The 16368-nt window shown below is 37.4% G+C and overlaps 1 non-coding gene across 1 annotated transcript; it reads right to left on the minus strand.

Moving 5' to 3' along the window:
* Positions 1-14855: 14855 nt before the first annotated feature.
* Positions 14856-14962, minus strand: LOC118483570. The gene has a single exon (XR_004870860.1). It is a non-coding gene; the product is annotated as a small nucleolar RNA R71 (small nucleolar RNA).
* Positions 14963-16368: the final 1406 nt, after the last annotated feature.

Consider the following 16368-nt stretch of genomic DNA (forward strand, 5'->3'; position numbering starts at 1 on the left):
AGAAAACGAACATCTGAGAGCTGTGGTGAGAATAAAAGAAGAATTAATTAACAATCAACTGGATGAAATTGCTAAACTGAAACTTAAAGTTCAAGAAGCGGAAATTGAAAATGAAAGAATTCAGTTGAAGTTAAACAGCTATAGCTCAGCAAGCTTTGTTTTGCAGCATATTGTTCCCAAACCTATAGGGAAAAACAAAGTTGGCGAGGATGTGTTTTCTGATGGAACGGGTGTAGGGTTTCACAAAGTTCCATCGCCAATTTTAGACAACTACACGAAAAAGCAGTCTAGTTTGGTGGAAATTGAGGAAGAAAGTGATGTTAAACTTCCTGAGAACATTGATGTCACGTTCACGTCTTCCAATGACGAGGGTGTCCAAAATGATGTGGTGAAAAGTGTGGTAGACAAAGTGCTTAAACCGGATTGTGACACTTCTGAGGAGGATGGGTGTTTCTTGGATAAATACATTCCGAAACAAAAGTACAAGAACAACTTAGATGAAGAATCAAACCTTGTCATGTACAAGATGATGGGTTCGGATAAGTTGTTTTCGGATTCAGAGTTTCCGATCGAGAATGTTAACATGAACAAATTGACAAATGTTTTCAAACTTGTTGAAGTAGAGTTGTCAGCTGTGAACAATTTGAGTCGAAAGAAAGACACGGTTTATAACAAGAAAACTGGTTATCCACCGCGTTTTTATAATAACAACAGAAACAACTGGTCGGGTGGTTATCAGGGGGTAAACCGTATCAGAAAAAGAATGTTTCAAACAAGAGGTTTGTCGAAAAGAAAAAGTTTGTAAACAGTTCAAGTTCACTTGCTGATGAAGAAAAAGAAATTTTTTCAAAATCAAACAAAGAATTTTTTGAGAAGAGAGCTTCGCACGCTCAGTCTGAAGGCACGAGTCGGGTAGCTGATACTCGTACTTGTTTTAGATGTGAACAGGTTGGTCATATTGCACGAAAGTGTACATATGTGAAGCCTAAGACTGAAGCTGTGAAGGCTCAACAAAAGAAGGTTGATGTGAAGGGTAAAGCACCGATGTATGTTGAGAAGAAAGTTGTTGAGAAGAAAAATGTTAGAATCGACAACGTAAAAGTAAAAACTGAACCCGTAAAAAGGTTGGTAACTCAAAATGATAAATTTTATAAAAGGGTTGCAGTAACTCAACAGGTGTGGAAACCTAAAATTGAGACAAAAGTTGAGAAGAAAGTTTCAACTTCTGAGGAGAAAAAGGCTGAAGAGCCAATTACTGTTGATTATGATGCAAATTTTCCGCCTCTTAAGGCTGAAAATTTCAAAATTCAAATTGCGAGAGTCAAGGTTGCACCTAAGGCTGATGAGGCCTGGGTGGACTCAATGTTTGACTAAACAGTTTGAATTGCCGGAGCTTCCTGGATCGCGAAGCATGAATCAGCATCTTTCTTGAAGTTGTGTAAATGATGATTTGTTATGTGCAGGATCTTCCAAAACTTGTATCCAGGTGGATAATTGATAGTGGAGCGTCAAGGCATATGACAGGGAAGACCGCGCTGCTGTATGATGTGAATAACATTAACGGTGGTTATGTGGGTTTTGCGGGTAATCAAGGAGGAAGGATCATAGGTGAAGGAACGTTATCGAATGGCATCATAACATTTGAGAGAGTTAACTACATCGCTGAGCTGGAGAACAACCTGCTGAGTATCTCCCAGACCTGTGACAGGATGTATACTACTCATTTCACCGACAAAGAATGTTTGATCTTGAAACCGGGATTTGTGATACCTGAAGAGTGGATCATCATGAGGGCACCAAGAGTCAATGATCTGTACGTGTTGGACATGAGCGTCGCTACTACAACCACGGGTCAGGCTCATTGTTTTGTGTCTAGAGCAACGGAGAAAGAATCAAGGTTATGGCATCGAAAGATGGGGCATATTCACCTAAGGAAGATGAATTACTTAGTGCATAACGACTTGGTCATAGGAGTGCATGTTAAAGGTTTTCATCTGGAAGGGGAGTGCATAAGTTGTGTCAAAGGCAAACAGAAGAAAAAGTCTCACCCTACAAAGCAAGTCAATTCAGTTTCAAGACCTTTGGAAAGACTTCACATGGATTTGTTTGGTCCAGTGAATGTCAAGAGTATAACAGGAGATTCCTACTGCTTGGTCGTGACTGATGATTATTCCAGATTTTCTTGGGTTATGTTTTTGAAATCCAAAGACGAAACGTTTGACAGCCTGATGGCGTTGTTTAAAAGAATTGAGAATTTGTACCAGAGGCCGATCTGTAGAATTCGCAGTGATAATGGTACTGAGTTCAAAAACAGTAAGATGGAAGAATTTTGTGATGAAAGAGGTATACTGCATGAGTTTAGTGCTCCGTACACTCCGCAGCAGAATGTAGTTGCAGAACGCAAAAACCGGACGCTAATCGAAACAGCCAGAACGATGCTTGCAGACTCTAAGTTACCAATAAATTTCTGGGCTGAAGCTGTTTCTGCTGCATGCTATACTCTCAACAGAGTTCTTACTGTAAAGAAGTTCAACAAGACGTGTTTTGAGCTACTCAATAAACGCAAGCCGAATTTGAAGTATCTAGAACCGTTGGGTCACCCTGTACGGTGATAGAGCCTAAAGGAAAGTTTGGTCTGAAGAGCGTTGAGGGAATCTTTGTGGGTTATTCAAGTCCTTTGCGACGTGTCTTCATTCCAAGCGAGAAGCATATTATTGAGGCAGCGAATGTTGAATGTCAAGGTTATACTATGCCGCCACAGAATCCTGGTGATTCATGGCGTTATCATTATGACAAACTTTGGGATTCGTTTGACATGAGAGAAGAATCTGAGGAAGAAGAAGATTTCTTTGATGAGCTGGATATTTTGCGAGAGTATGAGTCGCAGCTCAGGTTTCCAGCGGAGTATTCTAGAAGACCTCGGGAAACTTCAAATGACGATGAAGCAGGTCCTAGTAATGTTGGTGAACATGATGATGAAGTTGCTCCTGGTAATCAGTCAGAGTTGAATGATGATCAAGAAGCTGATAACATGCCAGTTTTTGACCATGGTGATTCAGACCTTGAGGGGGAGCAGATCCAGTTGTCAAGTCAAACTAACCAAGTTGGTGAACAAGATGCAGAGCAGAATGTTACTAATCTGGAGGGAAATGTAGAAGTTCCAAGCGAAGTGATGCCGCGAACTCTTTCTTATCATCCAGAGGAGTTGATCATAGGAGAATTGCAAACGGGCGTTCGCACGAGACGTCAAATTGACCAGGGCTTAACATGTTTTTATTCTACAGTAGCACCTTTACAAACTGAATTTTCATTAAGTTGTTTTATCTCGCAGATCGGATCGAGAACTTACAAAGAGGCGCTTACTGAAGACTCTTGGGTCATAGCGATACAAGAAGAGTTTAGTCAGTTTGAAAAGTTGGGGGTGTGGAAGTTAGTTGATTTGCCGGATGGTCAAATGAAAATCAATACAAAATGGGTTTTCAAATGTAAGAGGGATGATAGAGGAGTGGTTGTAAGGAACAAAGCTCGACTCGTTGTTCAGGGCTTTAGTCAACAGGAGGGGATTGATTTTACCGAAGTCTATGCTCCTGTAGCTCGACTAGAGGCTATCAGAATTTTCATAGCATTTGCGTCTTGGAAGAATTTCAAAGTATATCAGTTAGATGTTAAATCAGCATTTCTTTATGGGAAGGTCAAAGAGGAGGTTTATGTTGGTCAGCCGCCGGGATTTACTGACACAATCCACAAGAACAAAGTTTATCTGCTGGACAAAGCGTTGTATGGTCTACATCAGGCGCCGAGGGCCTGGTACGAGACTTTGTCTCAACACCTACTCGCTAACCAGTTCATACGTGGAAAAGTGGATGCCACTCTCTTCACTAAAGTCATTGATGGTCATCTTCTGATAGTACAAATTTATGTGGACGATATAATTTTTGGGTCAACAAATGAAAAATTGTGCAAAGATTTCGAACAGGTGATGAAGCAGAAATTCGAAATGTCATCAATGGGGGAGATGAAATTCTTTCTGGGTCTACAAGTTGAACAACTTCCTGAGGGAATTTTCATTCATCAAACGAAGTACGTGCATGATATTCTGGAGAAATTTGGAATGTCAAGTTCTACTCCAGCTGCTACCCCACTTGCGACTAAACATGGGATTCACCCAGATCTCACCGGAGACAGGGCTGATGAAACGTCATACCGTTCCATGATAGGTTCTTTGATGTATCTGACTGCTTCACGTCCTGACATCATGTACCTAACGTGCCTCGCAGCAAGATTTCAGTCTAACCCGAGAGCATCGCACATGATTATTGTCAAGAGGATATTACGTTACCTGAAAGGTACTCCGTCATTGGGGTTATGGTATCCTAGAAAAGGCGATTTTACGCTCGAAGGGTATTCCGATTCGGATTTCGGATGCTGCAAAGTCAACGCGAAATCAACAACTGCAGGATGCTAGTTCTTTGGACCAAGATTGGTTACCTGGCAGTGTAAGAAACAAATATCTGTGGCGCTATCTACATGTGAAGCGGAGTACGTTTCTGCTAGCAGTTGCTGCTCTCAGATCCTGTGGATACAGCAACAGATGCGCGACTACGGTTTGCAGTTTCTTAACACACCTCTGTTTGTTGATAATGAGGCCGCAATTAATATAACGAAAAATCCAGTACATCACGCTAAAACTAAACATATCGAAATTCGTCATCACTTTATTCGCGATTGCTTCGAGAAAAAGTTGATACGAATTGAGAAAATCCACACTGACGAACAAAAAGCTGATTTGCATACCAAAGCTTTTGATAAAATTCGGTTTCAATATTTGTTAAAACTTAATGGTATGAAATTGCTTTCGGTGTCGGATGGGGTTGTGAGCGTTGATGAGAGTACTGTTGCGGATGAAGACGAGAAACAATCTGCGATGGTTTGTCGATTTTTTACGTGTTTTGGTATTTAGGGGGAGATAGATAGTTGTACATAGTTTATTTTCAGAAAAATACAAAAACAGTAAAAAATGAAAAAAATACAAAAACATGATAAAATTGAAAAAGAGCTTGTGTATATAGGGAAAATGATAGTACATCAGCTAGACAATTACAGTATGCTAAAGATTTGGAAAGATAAAATGAGTTAAACAGTCTCACTAACGATGTGTCGATAGGTTTTCGCACATTTAGTAAGTTTATTCGGGATACAAATCTAAAATTTCAAACTGGTGAAATTCGTGGGGAACACTACTTGGATATATAGGTAACCCCTGAAATCTCGTTTGATAGGTCTCGTATTCTGATATACTAGGTGTTTATACTCTATGGTGTCTGGGGTATTATTCCGGGACTTCTGCTGAACGGTAGTTCTAACCTAGTCCTTGGCTAATACTTTATCCAAAATGCTTGAAATATAGCATAAAGCCCTCAGCTGATTAGACAATAAAATTGATAATCATCTGTTGTAGCTGAAAAGATTCTCTAAAGGGGACATACTGCAAAGTCGAAACTGATATCTCTCTGCTGAACGAAAGTTCTGACCTGAGATCCCTCAGTTCTCGCATTTAACCCCTAATTTATGTACAGACATCATTGTAGTATTCTTGCCTGTAAGACTGAATATTGGGATTCTGGATACGGGAGTATATTCAAGAGGTGGGACACATGAATTGATCTAAGTTCTTAAGACACTTAAACAGTATCCTGAATAGATTGAAGTTTGTGTGAGAATTTAAGATGGATCAGTATATCGACAATCGAGGTGAATTGTTTAAGTCTGTGTATGTAATGTAGCTTAACGGTACTTGTAATATGTCTGAAAAGCTGATATGATTCCCTGACACGCTCGCCAAAAATAAACTTGTAAATAGTTTACTTTCTGCAATTTAAGTTTTCTGTTATTGCAATTTCTTAGTTTAGATCACATTAAAAATCCAAAAAAAAATTTATTTCTGCTTTATTTTAGACAAACCAGAGTGGAAAGTTGATTGTCGGATTCTAGAAAGATGAAGCAGATGCAGGAGATTCTGAGCTGAAGAATGAGGAGAGCTTATATTGTTGGAAGTTTGAGTGTTTTCAAAGTCACAAACAAGTTCATTAAGTTGATACTTGTTATTTTCAGAAAAAGTTGAAAATGATTTTACTAAATCAGTTTGATTCGTCAAAAGATCAACCAGGGTCATTAAATTGAACTTGGTAGATTAATCAGGTGTTCAGGGTCATTAACTTGAACTTGAAAACTTGAGTGGATTTCTTAGAGCTGATTGCATTTGTTTTTATTGTTTAGAAAAGATAGATTGTAATATTATTGGTTGAGTAACAGATTTGGAGACTTCATTATTCCCACGGAGGCAAATTGTCAAAGCTTGAACTAGATACCTTAGATCCCAGCATACTGAGAGGGGGAGTCTGTGAAAGGGGGAGTCTGGATCAACAGATAATGGGAAGTTTGAAGCTAGAGCTAGGAGACAATCCTGGAACTTGTGAAGAATGCTTACGAAGAGAAGACAGAGTTGGTGAAAAGATCAAGACTGAAGACTACGGATCTGAAGACTGATAAAGACTACGTCAACATCCAAGGGGGAGTCTGTTGATGCATAGAATGTCTGTTGACTACGTCTACAAGAAGTCTGAGGTCAAGTCTGGTCAACAGGTGGTCAAAATGTCAATATTATGTAAATTAGACATAGGTCCGCTTTTATGGTCGTTAGTAAAGAGGTCCGCTTATAGGGTTTATTGTGGTCCGCTTTTATGTCAATATGTAACAGGTCCGCTAATATGACATGTCATATTAGCGAACCACTAAGTCTATATATAGGGGTCTTATCAGCGGATCTTAGTGATGTATGTGTGTGTTTAGGCACCGAAACTCTGTCAAAATTACATTTGAAAGCAATAAAAGCAGTGGAATTGAAAGGACAAGCTGTTGTAACATCATATGTACTGATTCCGCCTTTATATGTGATGATGAGCTACCTTGACTGACGTTTTAGGGTCAAACAACGGTCCAACACCACTTAGTTTATTAGTGACTTCAAATAAGCACAAAATTCCTACACGCATCTAACACATATCATGCATCACTTTAACAATTTATGCCCATATAGACTCCCCACCTATTCCCGTTCACAAATAAACATACGACATTGCACATAACACTTTTATCGACACATAACATGTTAGATCATTCACAGATAACATATACACATATTCGACATTTAGACACGCAAATCACTACTTATGTCGTTTCAACTTAATTATCCGAAACTGGGCTGTTTTCGAGCATTTTAATAAAATAGTTATCTTATTTCAAAAATTCCCAACTTTTTACAGAAGATGCTAAACGACCCAAATATTATTGTGTAAAAATTTCGGGATCTAATTCAGCACCAATATTTTATTAAAAATCATTTTCCGGACTGCAATCAGATTCATTATTTTCTGACTGCAGCCCACGGAATAATTCACTAAAAATTCATTGTAAGTCGGATTGACGAAATTCCAGTGGGACAATTACTACAACATCAGTATCCATTTACAGTACCAGTTTCATGACCCAACTCTACACAGAACTCAAGTTACGACAGAAAACAAAACGTATATTTTCAGCAGAAAACTGCAGCTCTAGCTGCTGTTACGGAATGACACTTTAAAAATAGTAAAAAAAGTCCAAAAATTACGATTCCGGTGCCATTAGAACCGTATTTCATAGTACATAAATCTAGACTTCAGAAAATACATTTTTCGTTAAGTTATGGTCCTGTTACAGCCAGTTAAAGGCGGCTAGAAATGCAGATCAGCAAGCTGTTTTCAGTCTTTTAACATTATGAAGCGTGTTCGATTGATTCCGTTAACATGTTTAGTGATCACAACAACATCAAACATCAATATTAACAAGTAATCTCAGCAAGAAATCAGCAAGAATCTTAACAACATCATTCTAACATCATTTCATCACTAGACTAGTTTATGTTCAAGACTTGTTTAAGGTTCTTTAGAGTTTCATGGATTCTCATCATCAAATAACTATTAACCACTTAAATAACATGCAAAAAGAACGGATCTATGTTCTTACCACTAGCTTAAGGCTAGGGAAGTTTGGGAGTAGAAAAGTGGTGGTTAATAGCGAATAGAGGAGGTCCTTCCACTTCCGAGAGCACCAAGCTTCGTTGTATGACCCGTAGCACCTTTGTATGTATGGAGATGACTTGGAAATGGCTTGAAGGTGGTGGTATGGTGGTGTGATGGTGGCTGCCGAACAAAGGAAGAAGAGAAGAGAGAGTTGTTTGTTGTAGGATGAAGGTGATATGAAAATTATGAAGATCTAGAGATTATAATATAAGTCTTCCAACACACCTTTAACCACTAGGTATTATGCTCCTTAAGTACTAAACATGTCCAATTAAATATTCAATAAAATCATGGGGGATCTTCTAGTGTTCATAACCGGTTTGGGGAGGGGGGGGGGGGGTTTATAGTTGGATTTCAATCGAATAGTTAGTAACTAGTTAAGTTCCAATGGTATTAATTAGAGTATTATGTGTGTTATGTAATATAACGGGTGTTAGGGTATTCGGGGACCCTAATTGGCTCAGAAAAGTACAAACAATGTTATTGGCAATATTTTTATGTTCCGGGTAAAGTCCGGTTGTTCGGTTTGATACTGTTCCGTTAAAGTGTTTAATTAATCTGTAAAGTGTCTTTTATGTATATTTTTGTAACACTTTTAATTTCTAACACTTAGGAAATTATAACGGACTATGTAGTGACTTTTCTGCATACTATTAGTATGTTAACAAGAACATGTAAGCATAACACAGATATCAGAAAGCAGTTAAGTAATTCCACATAGTCGTCAAGCACTTTCATTATCAATAATAAGCACTTAAGTAATTCAAAGAAATTTTATTATAGTTTGGGAGTTTTTGTGGCGTTTAAATGGATGATATCGTTTAAACAAGAATTTTGGCTGTTTTGGCGTTTTTATTATATATGGCGTTTTATTATATAACAATTAACTGAAAAGGAAAATAAAAAAAAAAGAATACATAAACAATTGATCTTTCATATCTTCTCTGTCACCAGTCTCTTTCTTCTTTTTTGAATCATGTTAACTGGCTGGTTCGACTTTCGTATGATTCATTTTGTTTTTTTTTGTTTTTTTTTTCAAGTAGCTTTTTTGTGTTACTTTTTTGAAGCACACAGTCTAACATCAACATTTTTTTTCTTGAAGATTTGTCCATCTCATGCAGCAAAATGTTATTGAGTTTAGATCCTTCAGCCAACATTCTTGAATTTTTACAATCAACGATGTTTGATTTTTTTAACTTTTTTGGCCTTTTACTGATAAAAACAACGCCACAAAATAAGAACACCTTAAACCTCAAATTTTGATCATGCTAAAATTAATAATGTTTTGCTGTATGAGATGGACAACATTGTTAATCCTCGGTTAAGAAAGATAACTGACAATGTTGTCCACCCCATACAGCTAAACTTTATTGACAACAAACCTCAATAATGTTTTTGTATCTTTTGGCGTTATAAATTGGATGGAAGTTTAGGATAAGTCAATAAGATTTTACTCAATGAAATGGACAATATGCTCACTTAAGGATTTTGTCTATTTCATTGAGCGAAATCTTACTGACAGCCAAACTGAATTTCAAAAAAAAAAAAAAAAAAAAAAAAAAAACGTTTTGGGGAAGAAGATATTTGATGTTTGGGTTTTTTGGCGTTTCTAAGGCGAATGGGTTATATAAAATATGGCGTTTGGGTCTTTGTATGTGTTTTTAATTGAAGGTCTGAGATGTTGTATATATAGGATTTTTTGGCGGTTTTTTTAGGCGGGATTTTACTATAATTATGTTTGGCGTTTTATATTTAATGGCGTTTTTATTAGAATGGTCTGTGATTTTTGTTTTTGGCATTTTATTTCATGAGATGGCGTTTTGTGTGGAGTAGTCAAAAGACCTTTTTACGCTTAATGAAGCGAGTCCACGTAATAAAATTAATGTTATTTACGAAAACGCCACCGCGCCAATCTAGTCCATAGATTGTTTTGATCGGACGATCATTAAGTGTTCTCACCGTTCTCACACTTTCTATCGTTTTCTGTAAATCCCGACCGTGTATATATATATATATATAGGGTAAGGTTCATTTGAGAACCACCCTTATTGCGAGAACCGCGAGAACCAATGTGAACACAAAATAAAATCTAAAAAAAATCAAAGAAGCACTCAATTTTTTTTTATTTATTTTTTAATATTTTTTAACAAAAATCGCTATATTTAGTTACAAAAAAAAAAAAAAAAAAAAAAAAACTCTTTTTTTGAGTACTAGTTATCCATGCACATGTGCATATGTATCATTACTTCAACAAATTCCGTAATACGTTATCAGTAGTAGACAATTGCACTTTAATTTACAATACCATCTGTAATACACTACTTTTTACATTACCAATATTCAAAATGCACATGTGCATCATTAGGTATAACCATGATATAACATGTTTTGGTACAAAAAGTTTGTGATTTTGAATGGAGAAGTAGGCCCATATACATGTTTTTTGGTTAGTTATATCTAGTGGTTGATGGTTTGGCTATAATTGTTACTTTATGATGTAATATATGATGATTGGATGGTATAAATGGTATTGATATACATGTAATAAAGTGAAAATATTGGTAATGGTATTGTATTATAGATGGTAGGAGGTAAGGATATTGTATTATGGATGGTAGGAGGTAATGGTAGTGTATTATGGATAGTATGATATATGAAAAGGAAAGTGTATTCAAAGTATTGTACCAAAACACCTTATTTCATGCTGATACATATAGATGCACATGTGCATTTCTAATATTGGTAATGTAGAAAGTAGTGTATTACATATGGTAGTGTAAATGAAAGTGCAATTGTCTAATATTTGTAATGAGTTACGAAATTTGTCAAAGAAATGATACATATGCACATGTGCATGCTTGTGTATTATGGATGGAATGATAGATGAAAGAGAAAGTGTATTCAAAGTAGTGTACCAAAACACCTTATTTCATGCTGATACATATAGATGCACATGTGCATTTATAATATTGTTAACGTAAAAAGTAGTGTATTACACGTGGTAGTGTAAATGAAAGTGCAATTGACTAATATTTGTAATGAATTACGGAATTTGTCAAAAAAATGATACATATGCACATGTGCATGGATGACTGTTACTCGAATTTTTTTTTTTGAATTCTTTTATTAACAAAATATAGCGATTTTTCAAAAAAAATAGTAAAAAAATAAAAAAAAATTTTGGGTGTATTTTAGATTTTTTTAGGAATTATTATTTGTGTTCATACTGGTTCTCGCAATAAAGGATGGTTTCTAACTGATCCTTCTCATATATATATATATATATATATATATATATATATATATATATATATATATATATATATATGTATATAGGAGAAAGATCATGAGAAAACTACATCTAAATGAGAAAACTAACTAAAAAGCCTAAAAAAAAGGTAAAAAACATACCAATTTTTTTTTTACAATTTCTTTATAAAAAAATCACTATTTTTTATATATATAAAAAATTTTCAATTTTTATTTGTTGTACTGCACATGTGCATTATATGTGTACTACACATGTGCACTATATGCGTAATAGTGCACATGTGTAATACAACAAATTTTTTTTGAAATTTTTTTCCATGCATAAATATAGTGATTTTTTATAAAAAAAAAATTGGTATGTTTTTAGGCTTTTTTAGTTAGTTTTTTGGTTTTCTCATTTAAACAAGTTTTCTCATGATCCATCCCCTATATATATATATATATATATATATATATATATATATATATATATATATATATATATATATATATATATATATATATATAGGGTAGAGATATGGTAAAAAGTGTCTAAAATGTGAGAAGGGTAAGAAGTGTTTTAAACCATTGGATATTTGATCTAATGGTTGAGATCAATAGGGTATAAAAATGTAAATTGTGTTTAAATTAGAAGGACCTTATGTAAAATTGAAGGGCAATAGTGTCTTTTCCATTGTTTCAAATATGGTAACCGTATCCTACACAACCAAAACCCCCATTAATCTTCTAAAAACTAGCTATTCAAATTTAATTGCTAAATTATATCAATCCTCAATTCTAAAAATACAAAAATATGTAACTGCTGCAAGAAACGTATAACACTATACATCCATCATATAACACTATACATCTATCATATAACACTATACATCTATTGATGTGTGTAAAATGCAACATATAAATTACATCAAATGAGGCATAAAACTAACCCTTTTTAAGTACTAATGTTGGAAAAAGAGTGTTTTTGTCTTCCTTTTGTATTTTCAGGATTAAATGAGCTCAAATTAATAAAAGAAGCAAAAAAGACGGCTAAATCTAACATAAATACAAGAAAAGGAACATAAGTGGATTGCCTGACCCCTCGACAGCATCCTCCCAAGCAAAACAGAGAAGGCAGAAGACTGAACACGCCCCGTGCTCAGCCAGCACGGGACCGTACCCAAGAAGCAGCAGAAAAGACAAACCTATAGAAGCTTCTATTGCCCACCACGGGGCCGTGCCCAGTGAACACGGGGGCGTGGAGAAAGTACTGCAGGCGCATTAATTGTAATTGCGAATTACAATTAACGAAGAGAGAGACTGTCAGACAGGCACGGGGCCGTGCCCAGCGGACACGGGGCCGTGCCCAGCCTTCTGTTCAGCCTATAAATATGAGTGCTTGGTTTCATTGCAACTCATCCCTTGGCACACCACCTCTCTCACACTTCATCCACCACCCACCACCATCACAACACCATCATCCACCACCATCATCCATTGTCCATCATAGAGTGTGTGAGTCGTCTCGGGATCCAAGATTGATCGTAAGAGTTCTTGACAATCAAGGCCATGCTTGCCTAAGTCTCTTACATCACTTGGTGAAGACAAGTGTTTAGTATAATACTTTTTATTTTTAATCTTTTGCACTTTTTATTTGATTTTGTATTAATGACTTTAATAACTAGTTGCTTATGTTGAAGGTGATTCTTCCTTATCGTTTGTCCATGGTGTCTTGGCATTATTTAACTGTCTATATAAAATAAAAGATTTTCACCATTCATATCTCCACGGTCTATATGGAGGTATGTTGGCTACCTGGTCGGGGGTTAAGGGAACGGTTTGGTAAGGGTCTTGCCCTTGTTCAGCGTTTAGAGGTCCTGCAAGGGACCTGGGTCAAATTTAGTAGGATCTCCTTCAATACCCATAGGTATTGGATGGCGGGGATCCAAACTCTTTGACCCCCTCATAAGTTAACTACTATTAATACTATAACCCGGCTATTTAGGACTGTATCGCTGCTGACTCAGACTACTTAGTCGAGGGTAACGTCACCTCCAAAAGAGGGGCCTACCATAATTTGCATTAATAACTTAATTCATTATCTTTCAATAATCCGACCCTTTAGGATTGTATCCTTGCTGACTCAAACTACTGGGTTGAGGGTAACGCCGCCTTCAAAAGAGGGGCCTACTACAATAACTAAGATAATCTCTTAAACAAGTGCAAAAGTGCGAAAATAATCAAAGGTTATACTAATACACGAGTCGGATCCAAGTGATTCATCTTGTCTATCTGTTTTTACTTTTATTTTTATTTTTCAGCATTTAGTTAGTTTTATTTTTCTTAGTTTAAAAATCTTTTCTAACATTTTGATTTGGTTAGACATTGAGGATAAACCGGTATTAAAAGCTCTTGTGTCCTTGGACGACCTCGGTATCTTACCAACACTATACTACGTCCACGATGGGTGCACTTGCCCATATGTGTGTTTAGTGTTAGTAAATATCGTGTTTTATAAATTTAAAACTTTGCTAAAAGTGTAAAAATGGCTTAAATTAAACATCTAAATTATATTACACCTAACGCACGTCAAGTTTTTGGCGCCGTTGCCGGGGACACAAGGATTTTAAGAAAGTTAGGAATCAACGGCCTAATCATATTTTTATTTTTCTTTTTTATTTTTTTAGGATTTTCTTAGTTTTTCAGCTTCTGCAGAGCTCAGCACGGGTCGTGCCTGGCCGGACACGGGCCGTGCCCAGCATTGTTACTGGCAGTTTTTAGTTTTCCAAGTTACAGAAGGTTGAGCACGGGGCCGTGTCGGTGCAACACGGGGCCGTGTCCAACTCTCCAGTAACTGGGATTTGGAAAACAATCACTGTAACTCCGACCACGGGCCGTGTTCACTGAGCACGGGGTCGTGGTGAACCTTCTGACCAGCATTCTTTTCTGTTTTTATTACAGGACTCGGAACCAGACGCCACCCCTACGTAGTGTATGAGCTCCAGTTCCAATAAGGACATAAAAGAACCTCTAGAAGAACCTGAACGCTTTCTCAGAAAAAGACTAAAAGCCAAAAACCAAGAGAAAGTTTCGGGGAATCCACTTCCAATGGCGGACCAACGTACCCTCATGGATTATCTACGACCGACCGTAGGTAATCTCGGCGCCGCTATCAACGCACCGAATGTTGAAGCCAATAACTTCGAACTTCGGCCGCATTTGATACATATGCTTCAAAACTCCGCAACCTTTCATGGGCTTGCGGACGAGGGTCCCCATCTACATATTACTAATTTCTTAGAAATATGTGATACTTTTCGGATCAATGGAGCATCAAATGACGCCATCCGCCTTCGAATGTTTCCTTTCTCACTAAAAGACCGAGCAAAAGCTTGGCTTAACGCCCTCCCAGCTGGATCGGTAAACACCTGGGATGAACTAGCCCAAAAATTTCTATATAAGTATTTCCCTCCCGCTAAAACGGCTAAATTAATGACTGAAATTAATATATATTCACAAGAGGACGGGGTATCCTTATATGAAACTTGGGAAAGGTTCAAGGAGCTATTGCGAAAGTGTCCACATCACGGCCTTGCGATATGGCAACAAGTATCCACTTTCTATAATGGGTTGTTGCCACACACAAGGCAGACACTTGACTCTAGCTCCGGGGGACTTTTAGGTAATCGCCACCCGCATGAAATATATAATCAAATTGAGGAAATTGCTCAAACCAATTTTCAGTGGCACACTCCTAGAGGCAATAAATCTATTGCCCCGGGTGCCCATAAGGTTGATGAAAGCACTTCTTTACAAGCCCAAATCGAGGCCCTTTCTTCAAAAATAAAAAAAATTGGAAATGACAAAAACAGTCTCGGTTATGGCTTGTGAAGGGTGTGGTGGGCCACATGAAAATTGGAGTTGTATGAAAGAAACAGACGATCAACAAGAGTCGGTAAACTACATTGATAATAGACCTAGGCCGTCAGGTCCTCCAACGGGCACCTACAACCAAGGATGGCGAAATCACCCTAACCTTGGTTGGAGAGAACCCGGCAATAGTAGTAACCAACAAAACCAACGAACAAACTTTCAACAACCAAGAAATGAGTCACAAAATTTCCCTCAACAACAAGGTGGACGAGAAAGGCTTGAAGATACTATATCTCGCCTCATCTCCGACACTGAAAAGAAAAACTCGGAAAGGTTTCTACAATTAGAATAAAATTTTAGACATCAACAAGCTAGTATTCAAAACATAGAAAAACAATTAAGTCAGCTAGCCCAAAATTTTTCCGAGAGACCACAAGGCGCGTTACCAAGCAATACCGAAACAAACCCAAAAGCGCAAGTCCATCTCATCACATTACGAAACCGCACCGTGGGGCCTACGGAAGTGCCACTGCCTACAGAGGAGACTATACCACCGCCTCTACAAGAGAAGGGTTCCCCTCCATCACCAGAGCCTACCAAGGCCCCTCGGGTTTCGTACCCCGGTAGGTTAATTCGTCAAAAGACCAATGAGCAATTCGCAAAATTCGAAAGTCTACTAAAACAATTGCATGTCAACATTCCTTTTATTGATGTCCTACCCCAAATGCCCAAATACTCTAAGTTCATGAGGGACTTACTCACTCATAAAAGGAAAATTGAAACTTTGCAACTAGTTAACTTAGGCGAAGAATGCTCTGCCCTCGTACTCAACAAACTCCACCAAAAGAAAATCGATCCCGGAAGCTTCACGATTCCTTGCTCGATCGGGGACTCCCCCGTTCGTAATGCACTAGCCGACCTTGGGGCAAGCATTAACCTCATGCCCTCATCAATGTTCAAAAGACTCGGCCTAGGAACAACGAGTCCTACAAAAATGAGCATACAACTTGCTGATCGATCCGTCAAATTCCCACAAGGTGTCATCGAAAATTTCCTAGTAAAGGTAAACAAATTTGTCTACCCGACCGACTTTGTTATACTCGATATGGAAGAAGACACCGAAGTC

Source organism: Helianthus annuus, chromosome 10 (genome assembly GCF_002127325.2).
Source record: "Helianthus annuus cultivar XRQ/B chromosome 10, HanXRQr2.0-SUNRISE, whole genome shotgun sequence".
Lineage (NCBI taxonomy): Eukaryota > Viridiplantae > Streptophyta > Magnoliopsida > Asterales > Asteraceae > Helianthus > Helianthus annuus.